Genomic DNA, 18,048 nt, shown 5'->3' on the forward strand with positions numbered 1-18,048 from the left:
TTGTTTACAGGAAACACATTTAAAGCTGAGAGATACATACAGAGTAAAGGTAAAAGGCTGGAGTAGAATCTATTATACTTCAGGTGAAGTAAAAAAAAGCAGGGGTAGCCATCCTTATTTCAGATCAAGCAAAAGCAATAATTGATCCAGTTAAAAGAGATAAGGAAAGAAACTATATCTTGCTAAAGGGTAGCATAGATAATGAAGCAATATCAATACTAAACATATATGCACCAAGTGATATAGCATCTAACTTCCTGAAGGAGAAGTTAAGAGAGTTACAAGAAGAAATAGACAGCAAAACTGTAATAGTGGGAGATCTCAACCTTGTACTCTCAGAATTAGATAAATCAAACCACAAAACAAATAAGAAAGAAATTAAAGAGGTAAATAGAGTATTAGAAAAATTAGGTATGGCAGATCTTTGGAGAAAACTGAATGGAGACAGAAAGGAATATACTTTCTTCTCAGAAGTTTATGGAACCTATACAAAAGTTGACCATATATTAGGACATAAAGAATTCAAAATTAAATGCAGGAAGGCAGAAATAGTAAATGCTTTCTTTTCAGATCACGATGCAATAAAAACTACATTCAACAAAAAGTTCGGGGTGAATAGGCCAAAAAGTAATTGGAAATTAAATAACCTCATCTTAAATAATGATTGGGTGAAACAGCAAATCATAAACACAATTAATAACTTCACTCAAGATAATGACAATGATGAGACATCATACCAAAATTTGTGGGATGCAGCCAAGGTGGTAATAAGGGGAAATTTTATACCATTAGAGGCTTACTTGAATAAAATAGAGAAAGAGATCAATGAATTGGGCTTGCAACTTAAAAAGTTAGAAAAAGATCAAATTAAAAACCCCCAATCAATTACTAAACTTGAAATTCTAAAATTAAAAGGAGAAATTAATAATATTGAAAGTAAAAAAAAATTGAACTAATAAATAAAACTAAGAGTTGCTTTTATGAAAAAAACCAACAAAATAGATAAGCCTTTGGTAGATTTGATTAGAAAAAGGAAAGAGTAAAATCAAATTAGGTGTCTTAAAAATGAAAAGGGAGAACTCGCCACTAATGAAGAGGAAATTAGAGCAATAACTAGGAGTTACTTTGCCCAACTTTATGCCAATAAATTTGATAACCTAAGCGAAATGGATGACTACTTCCAAAAATATAGGCTTCCCAGATTAACAGAGGAGGAAGTAGAACAAGCTATTAATAAAATCCCTAAAAACATCCCCAGGACCAGATAGATTTACATGTGAATTATACGAAACATTCAAAGAACAATTAGCCCCAATGCTTTATAAACTATTTGAAAAAATAGGGAATGAAGGAGTCCTACCAAATTCCTTTTATGACACAGACATGGTACTAATATCTAAACCAGGTAGGTTGAAAACAGAGAAAGAAAATTATAGACCAATCACCCTAATGAATATTGATACTAAAATCTTAAATAAAATATTAGCAAAAACATTACAGAAAATCATTCCCAGGATAATAAACTATGACCAAGTAGTATTTATACCAGGAATGCAGGCGCTGGTTCAATATTAGGAAAACTATCAGTATAATTGGCCATATTAATAACCAAATTAACAAAAACCATATGATCATCTCAATAGACATAGAAAAAGCATTTGATAAAATCCAACATTCATTCCTATTAAAAAAACACTTGAGAGTATAGGAATAAATGGACTTTTCCTTAAAATAATCAGTAGCATCTATTTAAAACCAACAGTAAGCATCATATGCAATGGGGACAAACTGCAACCATTCCCAATAAGATCAGGAGTGAAACAAGGTTGCCCACTCTCACCATTACTATTCAACGTTGTATTAGAAATGCTAGCTTTGGCAATAAGAGTTGAGAAAGAGATTGAAGGAATTAGAGTAAGCATTGAGGAAACCAAATTATCACTCTTTGCTGATGATATGATGTTATACTTAGACAACCCCAGAGATTCTACTAAAAATTAGAAATAATTCATACCTTTAGCAAAGTTGTAGGATACAAAATAAACCTACATAAGTCATCAGCATTCCTATATATCACTAATAAAGTCCAACAGTTAGAGTTACAAAGAGAAATTCCATTTAAAGTAAGTACTGATAGTATACAATACTTAGAAATCTATCTGCCAAGGGAAAAAATCAGGAACTATATGAGCAAAACTACAAAACACTTTCCACACAAATTAAACTGGAAAAATATTAAATGCTCTTGGATAGGGCAAGCAAATATAATAAAGATGACAATACTACCTAAATTAATCTATTTATTTAGCACTATACCCAATCAGACTCCCCCAAAACTATTTTAATGACCTAGAAAAAATAACAGCAAAGTTCATATGGAAAAACAAAAGGTCAAGAATCTCAAGGGAATTAATGAAAAAAAAAAATCAAATGAAGGTGGCCTAGCTGTACCCAATCTAAAATTATATTATAAAGCAGCAGTTACCAAAACCATTTGGTATTGGCTAAGAAATAGACTAGTTGATCAGTGGAATAGGCTAGGTTCAAAAGACAAAACAGTTAATAATTTTAATACTCTAATGTTTGACAAATCCAAAGATCCCAGCTTTTGGGATAAGAACTCACTGTTTGACAAAAATTGCTGGGAAAATTGGAAACTAGTCTGGCAGAAACTAGGCATTGACCCACTCTTAACACTATACACCGAGACAAGGTCAAAATGGGTTTATGACCTAGGCATAAAGAATGAGATTTATTTGCATTTCTCTGATTAATAATGACTTGGAGCATCTTTTCATATGGTTAGAAATAGTTTCAATTTCTTCAGCTGAAAATTAAGACAACTCTGAGATAACACTACACACCTGTCAGATTGGCTAAGCTGACAGGAAAAAATAATGATGAATGTTGGAGGGGATGTGGGAAAACAGGGACACTAATACATTGTTGGTGGAATTGTGAATACATCCAGCCATTCTGGAGAACAATTTGGAACTTTGCTCAAAAAGTTATGAAACTTTGCATACCCTTTGATCCAGCAATGTTACTACTGGGCTTATATCGCAAAGAGGTTTTAAAGAAGGTAAAGGGTCCTGTATGTGCAAGAATGTTTGTGGCAGCCGTCTTTGTAGTGGCCAGAAACTGGAAACTGAGTGAATGCCCATCAATTCGAGAATGGTTGAATAAATTGTGGTATATGAATATAATGGAATATTATTGTTTGGTAAGAAATGACCAACAGGATGATTTCAGAAAGGCCTGGAGAGACTTACATGAACTGATGCTGAGTGAAATGAGCAGGACCAGGAGGTCATTATATACTTCAACAACAACACTATATGATGATCAATTCTGATGGACATAGCCCTCTTCAACAATGAGATGAACCAAATCAGTTCCAATAGAGCAGTAATGAATTGAACCAGCTACACCCAGGGAAAGAACTCTGGGTGATGACTAAGAACCATTACATAGAATTCCCAATCCCTCTATTTTTGTCCACCTGCATTTTTGATTTCCTTCACAGGCTAATTGTAATTTCAGAGTCCGATTCTATTTGTACAGCAAAATAACTGTTTGGACACGTATACTTACTTTAAATTTAATTTATACTTTAAATGAGATTATAAATAAATTGGAAGAACATAGGATAGTTTACCTCTCAGACCTGTGGAAGAGGGAGGAATTTATGACCAGAGAAGAACTAGAGATCACTATTGACCACAAAATAAAAAATTTTGATTATATCAAATTGAAAAGTTTTTGTACAAACAAAACAAATGCAGACAAGATTAGAAGGGAAACAATAAACTGGGGAAAATTTTTACAATCAAAGATTCTGATAAAGGCCTCATTTCCAAAATATATAGAGAACTGACTCTAATTTATAAGAAATCAAACCATTCTCCAATTGATAAATGGTCAAAGGATATGAAGAGACATTTCTCAGATGAAGAAATTGAAACTATTTATAGACATATGAAAATATGCTCCAAATCATTAGTAATCAGAGAAATGCAAATTAAGACAACTCTGAGATACCACTACACACCTGCCAGATTGACTAGAGTGACAGGGAAAGATAATGTGGAATGTTGGAGGGGATGTGGGAAAACAGGGACACTGATACATTGTTGATGGAATTGTGAACACATCCAGCCATTCTGGAGAGCAATGTGGAACTATGCTCAAAAAGTTATCAAACTGTGCATACCCTTTGATCCAGCAATGCTACTACTGGGCTTATACCCCAAAGAGATACTAAAGAAGGGAAAGGGACCTGTATGTGCCAAAATGTTTGTGGCAGCCCTGTTTATAGTGGCTAGAAGCTGGAAAATGAATGGATGCCCATCAGTTGGAGAATGGTTGAATAAATTGTGGTATATGAACGTTATGGAATATTATTGTTCTTTAAGGAATGACCAGAGGGATGAATACAGAGAGAACTGGTGAGACTTACATGAACTGATACTAAGTGAAATGAGCAGAACCAGGAGATCATTATATACCTCAACAATGATACTGTATGAGGATGTATTCTGATGGAAGTGGATCTCTTCGATAAAGAAAGCTAATTCAGTTTCAATTGATCAAAGATGGACAGAAGCAGCTATACCCAAAGAAAGAACACTGGGAAATGAATATAAACTGCTTTCATTTTTGTTTTTCTTCCCGGGTTATTTATACCTTCTGAATTCATTTCTCCCTGTGCAACAAGAAAACTATTCGGTTCTGCACACATATATTGTATCTAGGATATACTGTAACCTATTCAACATGTAAAGGACTGCTTGCCATCTGGGGGAGGAGGTTGAGGGAGGGAGGGGAAAAATCGGAACAGAAATGAATGCAAGGGGTAATGCTGTAAAAAATTACCCTGGCATGGGTTCTATCAATAAAAAAGTTATTTTAAAATAATTTATACTTTAACATATTTAACATGTATTGGTCAACCTGCCATCTGGGAGAGGGGGTGGGGGAAGGAGGGCAAAAATTGGAAGGAAAAAGTTTGGCAATTGTCAATGCTATAAAATTATCCATTCATATAACTTCTAAATAAAAAGTTATAATAAAAAAAATTAAAAAATTTCTTCCCCTAAATCTCCCCAAATAAATCCACCACACACTCTTCCACAAGGAAATACAGTGTCTTAGGGGAAGTGGGATCAAGCTCCGAGATCACACATAGTGACCACAGAGGGAGTCCATTTGAGGGCATTTTGACAATGTTGATCACAAGTGTGGGCAGCTTTTCTGTGTTCCTTTTGGGGAGCTTCAGTTCTTCCCTCGTTGCCTCCAGGGTCCTTGATTCCCATGCAGATATTACTGCCAGCTACTGCTGTCTCTGGGACACCACCAGGACACCAGAGAAAGGTCTGTCCTTTAAAATTCCTGAGAGTTCTCTAAGCCAAAGGTAAAGAGTAGGAATTGAGGCAGACATCAAAGCATTCTGTTTTCTCCAATTTAAGTCCTTGGCTCCCTTTCCCAAGGTATCAGTTCTGTACTGGTTCCTTCTTTTCTAAATAATGCACACAATATGACCTAGTTTCTTCAACTAATACAAAAAAACATTTCTTGTGCAATACTGTTTAACTTCAACTAATGACGTTGTGTTAGAATATAAACTTGATGGGAGGAGTCGGTTGTAGAGGCCTCCCTTTTCGCTCCTTTTTTTTTTTTTTTTTTTTTTTTTTTTTTTTTTTTTTTTTAAACCTTTTCTGAGCTCAGTTCAGAGACCAGTTCCCTAAGAGCAAATTTAGATCCTGGGCAGAGGGAGGAGGAACCTGCAAATTACCACTTCTCTCTCCCCTTTTCCCTACCTTCCAAACAGCTCTGAACTAACAGAACATAATTTTTAGCCCTAACAGTGGTTAAACAGGGAACACTCTCCAACTTTCATCTTGGTGCTGGCTGGAGACATTCGGAATTGAGCTAGAGGAGTCAGATGCATTCCGTTTTCCACCTTTGTGCTAGCTGGAGGCTGAAGGATAAACCTTTGGATTTGGAGACATTCAGAGGGAACTCTTGGAACTAAGCAGAGAGATAGTTCTCTAAGAAAACTAACTAGGCTGTTTTGGAGGAAACAATAAAAGATATGAACTTTTAGCACCTGGCTGCATTTGGAGTAATTATTACTTTTAAATGAAACTAAAGCTGCCTCCAGAAAACCTCCCCAAGAAACCTGCTCACAGAGAACCATTTTATTATTTTAAAGAAGAACATCATATTTTGCCATTCCTGGAGAGTGGCAATATCAGGGACCTAAGGCAATTGAACATGCTTAACTCAGAGAATGGAAACAGCCTAATGGTGAGAGTACCTCAACCTCAGTCATCCATGAAGAAAAAAGGAGTTCTACATCAGTGTCATCCTTTTGTCTACTCCAAGTTCAAGAGTTTACAAATTATCCTGAAGAGAGAACAGGAATCCTGGGCTATGCCAACCTAAGGACTGCCTTTCTGTCAAGCCCAAGTTTGAAAGTTCCAGCATCCGGACTTCTGGAAGAGGAAGTTTGCAGTTCCTGGGTGATGACAAATTCTTGTGGAAAACAAAATTGTGCATGTGGTCTCCTGCAGCTGAGGAACAGCATGAGGCTAAACATGAAAAAGCAAAATATTTGAACTTCACTCTCTCTAATTATGAGGTATTCACACAGCACATGAATAATGGGAAGAAGATTGCTTCTTTCACAACCTCAAATTCATTCTTATTCTAGAAGTAATCATATCTCTCAATGAATACCCTGAAGTTGGATTCCCTCAATGCCTCTGAGGATGAAGAGGATTCCTGGGAATTTGAAAGGTTTCCTATCTAGCAACTCCAACTACATTTTCTTTTAGGAGATGGGGGGAGCTTCTAATTCCTTAAGATATAAGATTGGTAGCCTGTTTGGATTCCTGGGTTGAAAAGGGAAACACCTTGGAATAGAGTTGCCAATTTATCAAACCCCTGCTTGTTTACTTTTCAAAGGCAATCTAACTCAAATCTAAGCTATGGTTATGGAAGACTGGCTTGATCCTGAGAGTGAAGATAGCAGCAGATGACACTCTATGGAAAGAGAAGAAGAATTGTACTGACAATTCATTAGCCACTTGTGATTTTCACATTTTATTTGGAGTTAAATAATAGCTATCCTGAATCCAATATGTTAATTAGCTCAAGCAGGATCTGGAAACTCTTTTACCATGCATGTAAAGACTTAGATATAAGCTACATTCTGATTTTTTTTTTTCTCAGAGGCAATTCTGGGTAGAAAAAACAAGGTTATGGACAGCACTGATTGGGACCATTGGGCATTCATTGGGTGAGGGGTTTTCTTATTGATTGAACGCAATAATATAACTTCTAATACTGCTGGGCTGGGTTCCATACTTCATATTTATGGTTTACAAAGTACTTCCCTCACAACAATTATGTGAGAGGGAATAATATAAGTATTATGTGATAATTCAAATCCTAATTATCCTAAGATCATAGGTAATGGATTTAAATCTAGAAAGAGACTTTGGAAATCATCTAACTCAATTCCCTCATTTTATAAGTGAGGAAACCTTGGCTCATAAAGATTAAGTTATCTTTTTGAGGACACATAGATGATAAATGAAAAAATAAAATTTGACAGGTCCTCTGACTCCAGGCACTCTGTCCATAGCACCCATGCTGCCTCTCCTCCTCATTTTAAGAGTTATTCACCCAACTAATAAATTTTAGAGCAGGAAGTCAGACCCAGGTCTTCTGTCTTCAGGAGCAATATTCTTTCAGTTACACTCCATTCAGTCTCCAAAGCATGATGATGTCCTCCTGTCATGATATCATTCAAGATCATTGATGAGCATTCACAGTATGTGATTTTGATTCCTTACATATTGTGAGCACAAATCTGGACATTCTAACTCACGGCCAAGTGCAGAACATGAAGATAGGGAGTGCACAGGGAAGATGGCAACTCACAAGCCAGCAAGGAAAGTGTCCTGGCTCTGCTACCTGGGCTTAAGACAATAATTTTCTCTTCAGAGTTCATGTCTACTTGGTTTGTCCCTTGAGAATTCTTTTACTTAATTACCTGTAAGCCAGCCATCTGTTTAACTTCTAAGAACTACTTTCCATTTTATGGATCATGTACATCCCTTAAAAGCTCCTGTCTTTCTTTGTTACAAATTTAATCTTTTGAAAGAACTAAAATAAGTCATTCATGAATAAGTTTTCCATTTGGGCTGTTTAAGTCTTGAATGCCTTTTCATCTTAGATTAGATTCCTCTTTTTCTCTGTGATTCCTTTGCTCCAGCACAAATACATACACACACACAACATGCATACCACTCCATACCACACAACCTATTTTAAATGTTTCTTAGAGAAAATTCTGGGGGCTGTCATAGGAATTTTCTTGATCTCAAGAAGAAGAGTTTTAGGGGGAATTCTGCAATGATAATGAATGGTAGAAACACATGATGGAGGAATCTTTTCCCCCTACTCCTTGTTATGTTTTCTCTGTTAGAAAATATAGTCAGAACATTCAGACTACTTCTATTTACATGTCCTTATAATAGAAATTCTTCCTATCTACTGTAGAAAAGTAGGTAACTCTTTGCTTACTGAGTATCAGTCTGACTTAAGGTTCTAAATTTAATTTAATAATTTAAATCTAATTTAAGTTTTCCTAATTGTGCATGTGTCATTAATTTCTTAATAAAACAGCACTGTCATGAAGATGGTTTGCTGAATGACAATCAGTGGGATATGAAGTTTTTATAATCAATGGAGATGCTTTTATACAGTACTAGTAATAATAACTCATATTTACATGGCATTTTAAATACATTATCCCATTTGAACCTCACAAAAGCCCTGTGAATTAGTATTGTTATATCTTTACAGATAAAAATATGTCTCATGAATTCAGTGATTGACCTGTGGTAAAACACTTCATAAAGGTTAGATGTAGGATTTGAACTCACATGTTCCTGACTCCAAATCTAGTATGCTAATCAATGTAATACAAAGTCTCTGATTTACAAAATTTCACTTATGTCTATGTATCATGTACTTGAAAGAAAACTAGAATTAAGGGAGCACTATGTAAATTGAATACAATCTTAGTCTTCCCTCACCCTAAGGGTGGGATGAGAAGGACATGGTATAATACAGTTGAGGGCAGGAATATGCTATAGTCAACTCCTGTTTCAGGAGGATTGAATATTAAATTTTCAGAGTAAGTTTATATTTTCAAAGCACTACAAATCAGGGTTTGAGTTACTGCTTTATTGATTATCTAGATTTGAGGAAATTATGGAGAAAATGTTAATGATGGATTTAACTGAAAAGTGTGTTGTGAATATATTTTTCACCCAGAGAGTTGGTTGTTAAATATTTTCCTTCTTCCAAGAGAAATAAACTCAAGTTCTGGGTCTTATTGGTTCCTTGCTTTATCCTACTGAGCTAAACAAAACAGATGTCTCAGGTCTAACATTTCATACTGTTCTAGTGATCAACAAGAATTCATTAAACATTTAATTTGCATAAACACTATGTTTAGATTTTGTTTTTGCCATTTATGAAGTGCTTTCCTCACAAGAATCAACTTATATAGATATTACTAGGATTCTTTTTATTTTATAATTGAAGAAACTGAGGCACAAAGAAATTAAATTAGTTGACTAAAGTTGGCTAAAGTTACACAGCATATGGATTAGTAAATTTCAAATATTTGATAATTAATGAATAGTAGACAATAGCACTTTTACTATAAAAGTATTTGTATCCTTCAGTTTGTTTTTTGGCAAACAGTTTGTTTTATTGATCACTATTAAAACAAGTAAAAGATATTTTTTCTATAGCAATTATTGGCAACTTTAGTTCTATTCCCCTTACTAAACTTTAGCATGTTTTTTACTGATGTTCATTTATTAGTCAGTCAGAGAACCATTATATCAACTGAAGTATAAATAATGGAAAATAGTTAAACTAAGCTAAGTGTTAGAACTTCAAACTTTAACATCTTTCAAAGAAAATAAATTTCAATTGCCTGTACTGCAATGGTCATATAATTCTATAAATTTTAATAAGGAATTGAAATCTTTATGGCTTACAAAATAAATGTAATAATAGCACTGGAGCAAGACATCTCTGCTAAAAAAGAAAAAAAAAGGAAAAAAGAGGGATGATATAGCAAAGTATTCAGTACATACATCAGTTATTCAGCAACATCAATGTACCAAAGCATATTTTTTTGGCATGGGGTATGATGTTTGTAAAATATTTTTTAATTGTAGGTCCTTGTTTTTTTTTTTTATGGGTGAGTAAGTTGGAAAGGAAAATATAAAAAAAAATTCATCATAGTGTTACATACATTAATCAATTGGGAGTCGACACACTTTTATGAGAGATGATATTTATAGTAAATTGAAGAAGCAACTCATTAATTCCATGTGCTTAATTTTTCTTTTCTATTATAAATACCATATTATACAATTATATATATTTCATTTTCAAGGATATATATATGTGCATCATGAAATATTATTTCACAATCGTATACAAATCAATATATTAAATGTTATGATACCAGAACACTGTAAACAAAGCATATATACATTAGCTGGGAAATGGTTACACAAACTGCAGTATATGAATGAAATGGAGTATTACAGCATTATGAGGAATGATAAATATAAGGACTTTAGAGAGCTCAGGAAAGATTAATATAAATTGATACAGAATTGTAGGATTAACGTAGATTTGGAGGATTTTGCATTCAATAGGCACAGGCTTCAAAAGGGGAAATACAGAAGTTTATTACTGTTCAGAACCTTGATTTAAACAAGATATAAGAAAAGAGAAACCTTAGAGAATATAAATAATGCACAATTAACAAATACAGTGATCACCAAGACAATATAAGAAACAAATAGGCAACATAGAACATATATCATCACCACTATGAGGAAACATTAATGTCTGAATTCCTTGGCTGGAGAATCCATGGCCACAACTATTCAGAGTTTCAAGTGGGAGGCATTATTAAACAAGTTGTACAAGCCCTTCTAACTGAATCCTCAAAGTCCCTTTCCACTAAGGGTTATTTATAGACTGAGAACAAAGAAGGCACTATGCTAAGCATTCTCATGTGATATGTGACTCTTGAGATGGAGAAGCCCCCTCAGGTATAGGATACTCCATCACAAGAGGCTCACCAAGGACAATATTTGTTCATTTCTTTAGGAGAATTATATTTTCTCCAAGAACTGGCCAAGTTTCTGGGGAAATGGTACTAGAAGAGTGTCCAACCCTTCTTGTACTTCTGAGATTTTATCAGATAACTGCGAGCATGTTCCAAAATTCTCAGCAAACAAATTTACCCAAAGTTATGCCAGAAACTCACTGGGATTCCTCCCTGGAATTCCTCAAGAAGATTACTTATATAAGTAACAAAAGCAGATATAGGAGAAAATATACCATATGTAGCAGAATATACAAAATATTAAATTTGGATTTGAGAAGACAGGAATTCAAATCTTGACTCTGATACTTCCTAAGCCAGATGACCCAGAAAAATCATTTTCCCTCATTCAGTTTTAATATCTTAATCTGTACAGTGGACATAAAAAAATATAAGTACCACTTGTAGTACTGTCATGGAATTTACTTAAATATTAAAAAGTGGGCTGCAGTGGCCTGCACTAGGACCACATGGTACACACAGTGAAAGAAGTCTGGGAGATGACTATGAACCATTACATATAATTCCCAATCCCTATATTTTTGTTTGCCTACATTTTTGATTTCCTTCACAGGCTAATTGTACAATATTTCAAAGTCTGATTCTTTCTGTATAGCAAAATAACAGTTTGATCATGTATACTTGTATTGTATTTAATTTATACTTTAACATATTTAACATGTTTAACATGGTCAATCTGCCATCAGGGGGAGGGAATGGGGGGAACAAGGGGAAAAAATGGAACAAAAGGTTTGGCAATTGTCAGTGCTGTAAAATTACCCATGCATATAACTTGTAAATAAAAAGCTATAAAAAAATTGGAGAGTATAATTGACTGGACAGGACTCTTGTCTCAAAGTATCCAGTGACGAATGTGAGAATCCTAAGTCTTCTTATATGACTTTGAAACAAAGAAAGAAAAGAGTGGGAAGTTTTCAGAATCATTTGGTTCTGTCAGGATTGGGGGAGGCTATAAATTCTTACTAGAAGCCAGAGTCAGGATGTCTGAATAAACAGAAGTAAAGATGTCAATGAGGTATTCGGGATAGTCTTATCTTTTGGAATATTTAGAGGGGTAGTGCCATAAATTCTTGAGGGCAGAAGGAGTTAGAATCCAGGAAGTCTGATCTCCCCCTCATCTTGATCTCACATTGACAATTTATAACCTTAGAGCAAATGGTCCTCAGTTTTAATAAACCACAGTAGGATTTTACAACTAAGGGGACTGAGGCAGAACACTTAAGGAAACCGAGGCAGAACAATTTAGTGAAATTCAGTCAGGACAATTAGGGAAACTAGTGTAGGGAAACTGAGGTAGGACAGTTCAAGGAGACTATGGCATAAGAATTGAAACTGAGATCTTTTGGGGGTGAGCCAAATCCCCTTCAGGGAATTCTTAGACTCTGGGAAGAAGCCTTCAAACTCCCATTTAAGCGATTTTATTCAATTGGAGAGCTCTGTCTGATGGTCCTCTATTGATTAGCCCACATAGCCCTTAGCCCCAGGCCTCAGATAGCTAATAAAAGACAACTCTGAACTCCAAATCTTTGCAGAAGTCCAAAACAGGATTATGCTTGCCATGGAAGTTCTCTTCTTAGCAAAGTGGTTCTTCTAGGACTCTTGCTCTTTATCAAGACATTCTCATCTTAGTGTTTACTCTTGTTATTTCCCTGATTGTACCTCATCCACTAAGAAGTCTGTCTTCCTAGCAAAGCTGACTCCTCGGTGCCAACAATAAATATCTTTTGCCACAAACAGATTTCGGTTTTCAAATTCTTTCGCATTGGACCTACACTAACCAAAGGGAATTGCCTGCCCCAATTCTGGACCACTAGCCTCATCACTTGCACTTCATCAACTTGAGCCTCTGTCACATGTGGATTGGTCAAAAAAACCCAAAAAACTTCATTGTGTTTAATTTGGAGAAAAGAAGACTAACAAGTAAATTTACAAATAATAATAGGCTCCCTCTGGAGATAATGGGTTCCATCTCATCTGACACTTCAATAGAAGCTAGACGAATTTTCAGGTGTGTTTTAGTAGGAATTCCTTTTTGCTTGTGGTTTAGGTTAATTGCCCACATAATTCTCATCCAACCCTAAATCTCTTCAATAGTTCAGTCCTGTCCAAATCTTTGTGAACTCACAGACCACAGCACACCAGGCCTTTCTAAATAGTCTCTACTGTTTCTCAAAGTCTATCCAAGTTCTTGTTCATTCTTTTCACGATACTGACCATCTGTCTCATATTCTACTGTCCTCTTCGTCTTTTGCCTTTAACCTTTCCCAACATCAAGGCCTTTTTCTGTGAATCCCATCTTCTTATGATGTAGCCAAAGTATTTTAGCTTCAGCTTCAGTATTTGACTTTACAATGAATATCCTGAATTAATTTTTTTAAGTATTGATTTCAGTGATTTGATCTTCTTGTTGTCTAAGGGAATCTCAAAAATCTTCTCCAACACCCCAGTTCAAAAACAACAATTCTGTGGTGCTCAGTTTTTCTAGCATCCAACTCTCAATCTCTCTCTCTCTCTCTCTCTCTCTCTCTCTCTCTCTCTCTCTCTCTCTCTCTCTTTCTCTCTCTCTCTCATAAACTTGACTTGCTTTTGTTGACTTTTCAGATCTTTTTCAGCAAGGTGATGTCTCTACTTTTTAGTATGCTGTCCAGATTTGCCATAACTTTCCTTCCAGGGAACAAATGTCTTTTAATTTCATGGCTATAGTCACTGTCTGTAGTGATTTTTGAGTCCAAATATAAATTTTGATATTGCTTCCATTTCTTCTCCTTCTGTTTGACAGGAAGTGATATGACTAGTTGCCAAGATCTTAGTGAGGATTTTTTTATGTTGTCAGTTCAAGACAATAGCTCCTATTTAAAAAAAAGACTTGGAATTTTTAATATGCAACAAACTCAGTATGATTAAAAATGGATTAATATGATATAAGGGTATGTTAACAGTTTAACAGGATTGGAGTCCTGCTGTGTGCTTCCCTGCTGTTGAAAAGCTTTATACAACTGGATACAATGTTGGAAAAACATAAAACAATAGGAAGACCTGGAAAAGTATAACCTTGAAGTGAGATGCTTTAAGCAGGTATATTTGAGAGAAGTAGGATTTGGAGTTCTCCTCAGATATTTTAAAGGTTATTCTAAAGAAGGTTTAATCTTGCTTTATTTGATCCCAAGAATCAGAAACGTAACAAAAATGAAAGGTTAAAACCAGGTAAGTTTGGGATAAGTATAAAGAAAATCTCTTTAATGATTAGTATTATCAGTGGATTGACTTAATAGTTGGTAGATTTTTCTGAAGGTCTGATCAGCAAGCAAGATCTGATGAGAATAGTTTAAGTGAGGAATGAGGCTTGGCTGAACTAGATGATCTCTGAAATCTCTTCCATATCTGAGATTCAATGATTCTAAAATGTTTCTCAGATTTCAAGTCTGGGTGAATATAATTATATGCATGCTATCCACAAAAATAGTTATATCAGATAGAGAATAGGTTTTCAGGGGCTGATGTCAAGTTTGGTTTTACACATGTTGAGTCTGATAGCTGCCAGAACATTCAGGTGAAGTTATCTACTGGGAAAAATAGGACTGGGTGGGGTATAAAAAAATTGCAAGTTCATCTTTAAATAAATGCCAAACCAAGTAGAAACAGATCTTTTATTAGATCAAATTCCACTCTCCCTCCATCCCATAGGTGCATCAGACCTTACAATACCATTTCTGTGCTTTTGAAAAACATGAGGTTTTACATGAATTCCCTCCCACCTATTCTCTCCTTTCTCTTCCTTTAAACACTTGCATCACAAAGGCCTGGTAGCTGGAGGATTCTATCATTTGCCAGACTGAGAAAATTAGATATGACCTAACAGCCAAAGGGAACTGTTATAACAGAATGACAGCACTCAGGGAAGCTTTTGAGAATTTAACAGCTTCCTTTCCCGTTTTTTCCCTTGAGTCTTCAATAAGACTTGCCAACTTTTATCTCCCCACAATTTGTCTATCTTATAGAGATGAGATGGAATGAGATTATCATATTCTGACACTACCATTTTCATAAGCAAAAGTTGAATTGCAAGGAAATATCAATGTTTCCTGTCACCTTGAGTGTTTATGTGCTGAACAAGTTTGGCACCAGCAGGCAATTCTGTATCTACATAAAACCGAAGTTGTGGGAAATAATCTCTGTCAGAAACCCTAAACACTCCAATGGAAACTATGTTATGGGATGAGTTAAGACAATACAGAGTTTACATAAAGCTACTGTTAAAGTCTCTAGATGTCTGCTTCAGACAATACTAGAAGAAATTCTCAAGAACCTAGGAGAATTTGGAAACAAGAAACTTGCTTATGAAAATAATCTACATGTTAAACTGATGGATCATAAATGAAAATCTTATAATGAATAGAAAAAACTGATTTTATAAAATGTGAAATATGGGATGCATATGTTTATCCTACATAAGTATAAATAAAAAACTTTCACCACTCATGAAATATATTATGTTCTGGCATGTAATCTTGCATAATCAAAGAGAAAATGTGATATCTTCAGGCTCTCATCTACTCTTCTTAATAATAGCCTTTTTCTGAAGATGATTTGTGAGGACAATCTCCTCAATCCTCAAATAATCCATTATACTTTTAGTTGATTTTAATATCTCTTTATAACTTCTTCTCATGCTCTTCATTTCTGAAACCTCTTTACTTTTTAAAGGAAGAATATCACTGTGGAAGGGTAGGGGGAATGGAGGATTGCCAAGTGCATAGAATGATAGGATCTCAGATCTAGAAAGGTTTACTTAGGCCAACACATACCTGAAACAGGAATCTCCTTTACATCATCACTGATCAGGTGTCCTCTAGTCTCCATTTGAGGACTGCTACATCTGTCCATCTATAATCTTGTACTCCCTCTCCTGTTCTCCAAAATTTTTCATAGCAGCTCAGAAATCATGCTTTTATTTCAGTACTTTGGGATACAATTCATCCTGATTCTAGGAGTAGAGTAGTTGGGTACAATGTTGGACCTGGAGTCAGCCATCATGACCTGGAGTCAGGAAGATGAGTCTTCCTGAGTTCAAATCCAACTCTAGATGCTGCGTGATGAAAGTACTTGTCTAAGATCAAACAGGTCAATAATCATAGTTAAATGTGTAGTGAGAAGGGCACCATTGAACTAGGAATAGTAAGACAGGTTCAAATCTGAAATGTTTCCTCTTAGTGACTGCTTTCTCTTTGGCAAGCTACTCAACTTTTCTGGGACTATATGCACATCTTTAAAATAAAAGGTTGAAGCAGATGATTTCTACTGGCTTTCCAGCTCTAAAATTCTATATGTAAAGAGCATTAGTAAGAAAACTTGGAGGATGACTACTAGCTCCATCATGTAATACCTTGAACAAGTATTTTCATCTCTTTGAAAATCAGTTTCCTTAACTGTAAATGGAGCTAATTATTCATGCATCAGCCATATGGTCATTGTAAAAATGGTGTATAACCATGATGGGCTATATGTATGTTGAAATTTATTTTAGGCAAAGAAGTAAAAATATTGAGCTAATTAATCTCCATGAAGCTTTTATTTCCTATTTTCCTTGATTTTGTGGAGGAAAAAAATAACTAGATATAAAAAGAGATTATAAATGGAATTGTTGATTGGGATTTGGAAGGATGATAAGAGGATGTAGAGAAAAGAGGAAGGGTTTTAGTTCTGAAACACACCAAAAAAAGATCAAAACAGATGACCAAAAAGGGTAGTTGGTCTAGGTTGTTATTCAGGAAAATGGAAAAAAAAATATGCTGGAGGAAAACAAACTAGACATAGCAAGGGTTAATGTGGACCAACATCAGAGATGAAATAACTGTCTTGGAAAATGAAAAATAAAGCAAAATAATGAGAGAAAATCTAGTGAGTCCTGAAGTACTAACACTGTTCCAATAATAAAAAGAAATCATCAAAAAAAAAAAAAAGCAGAAGCATAGGAAATGGGAAAGAAAACAGTAGATGGGAAATGAAAGGGGATATAGATAAGGCACAATAAGACAAGGAAACAAAGAGAGAAGAAAGCACACACAGGTTTCGCTCCTGTTGATTGAATGTGATAGTGTTTGATGTTTTTCCCTTGGGTTATATGAATATGGGCATGTATTGGTTATCCACAGCAAACTGAAATGTTTAATTTACTTTATTAGAAATATGCCATAAGAGGACTGGGGGAAGGAAAGAAAAACTTTTATATGTGGAAGCAGAATTTTTTATCAACATTATATTTTCCTGGATTTTTTTGGTGTCTCCTATGAAATCCTGACTTGTAAAGAGATCATTCAAGGTAAGTACAAATGTTGTTATTATACTATGTTATTAAGTGTCTTAAGAATTACTTTTTAGAGAAAACAATTTTCCATGTTTCCCCATGTAGGCAATGGCTTATTTTTTTTTAAAGTAATAATAATGATAATAGGAGGCCACTAGGTAGCTTAGTGGATAGAGCAGTAGGGCCTGGAGTTCAGTTTTGACTTCAGACACTGAATACTGAATAATACTGTCAAATCACTTAACCTCTGTTTGCCTTAAGCCACTAGAGAAAGAAATGGCAGAATACTCCAGTGTCTTTGCCAAGAAAACCTCTTGGATAATATGATACCCAGCATCATGAAATGTTGAACATGGATGAATTACCAAATCACAATAATAATTGCTACTTTTTTTATATCTCACCTATACTGTACTAAATGCTTTACCATTATTTTCTCACAGCAACCTTAGGAGGTAGGTGCTATGAATGTAATTAAAGAAACTGAGATGGATAAAAGTTAAGT

The sequence above is a fragment of the Antechinus flavipes genome, chromosome 5, assembly GCF_016432865.1.
Source record: "Antechinus flavipes isolate AdamAnt ecotype Samford, QLD, Australia chromosome 5, AdamAnt_v2, whole genome shotgun sequence".
Taxonomy (NCBI): Eukaryota; Metazoa; Chordata; class Mammalia; order Dasyuromorphia; family Dasyuridae; genus Antechinus; species Antechinus flavipes.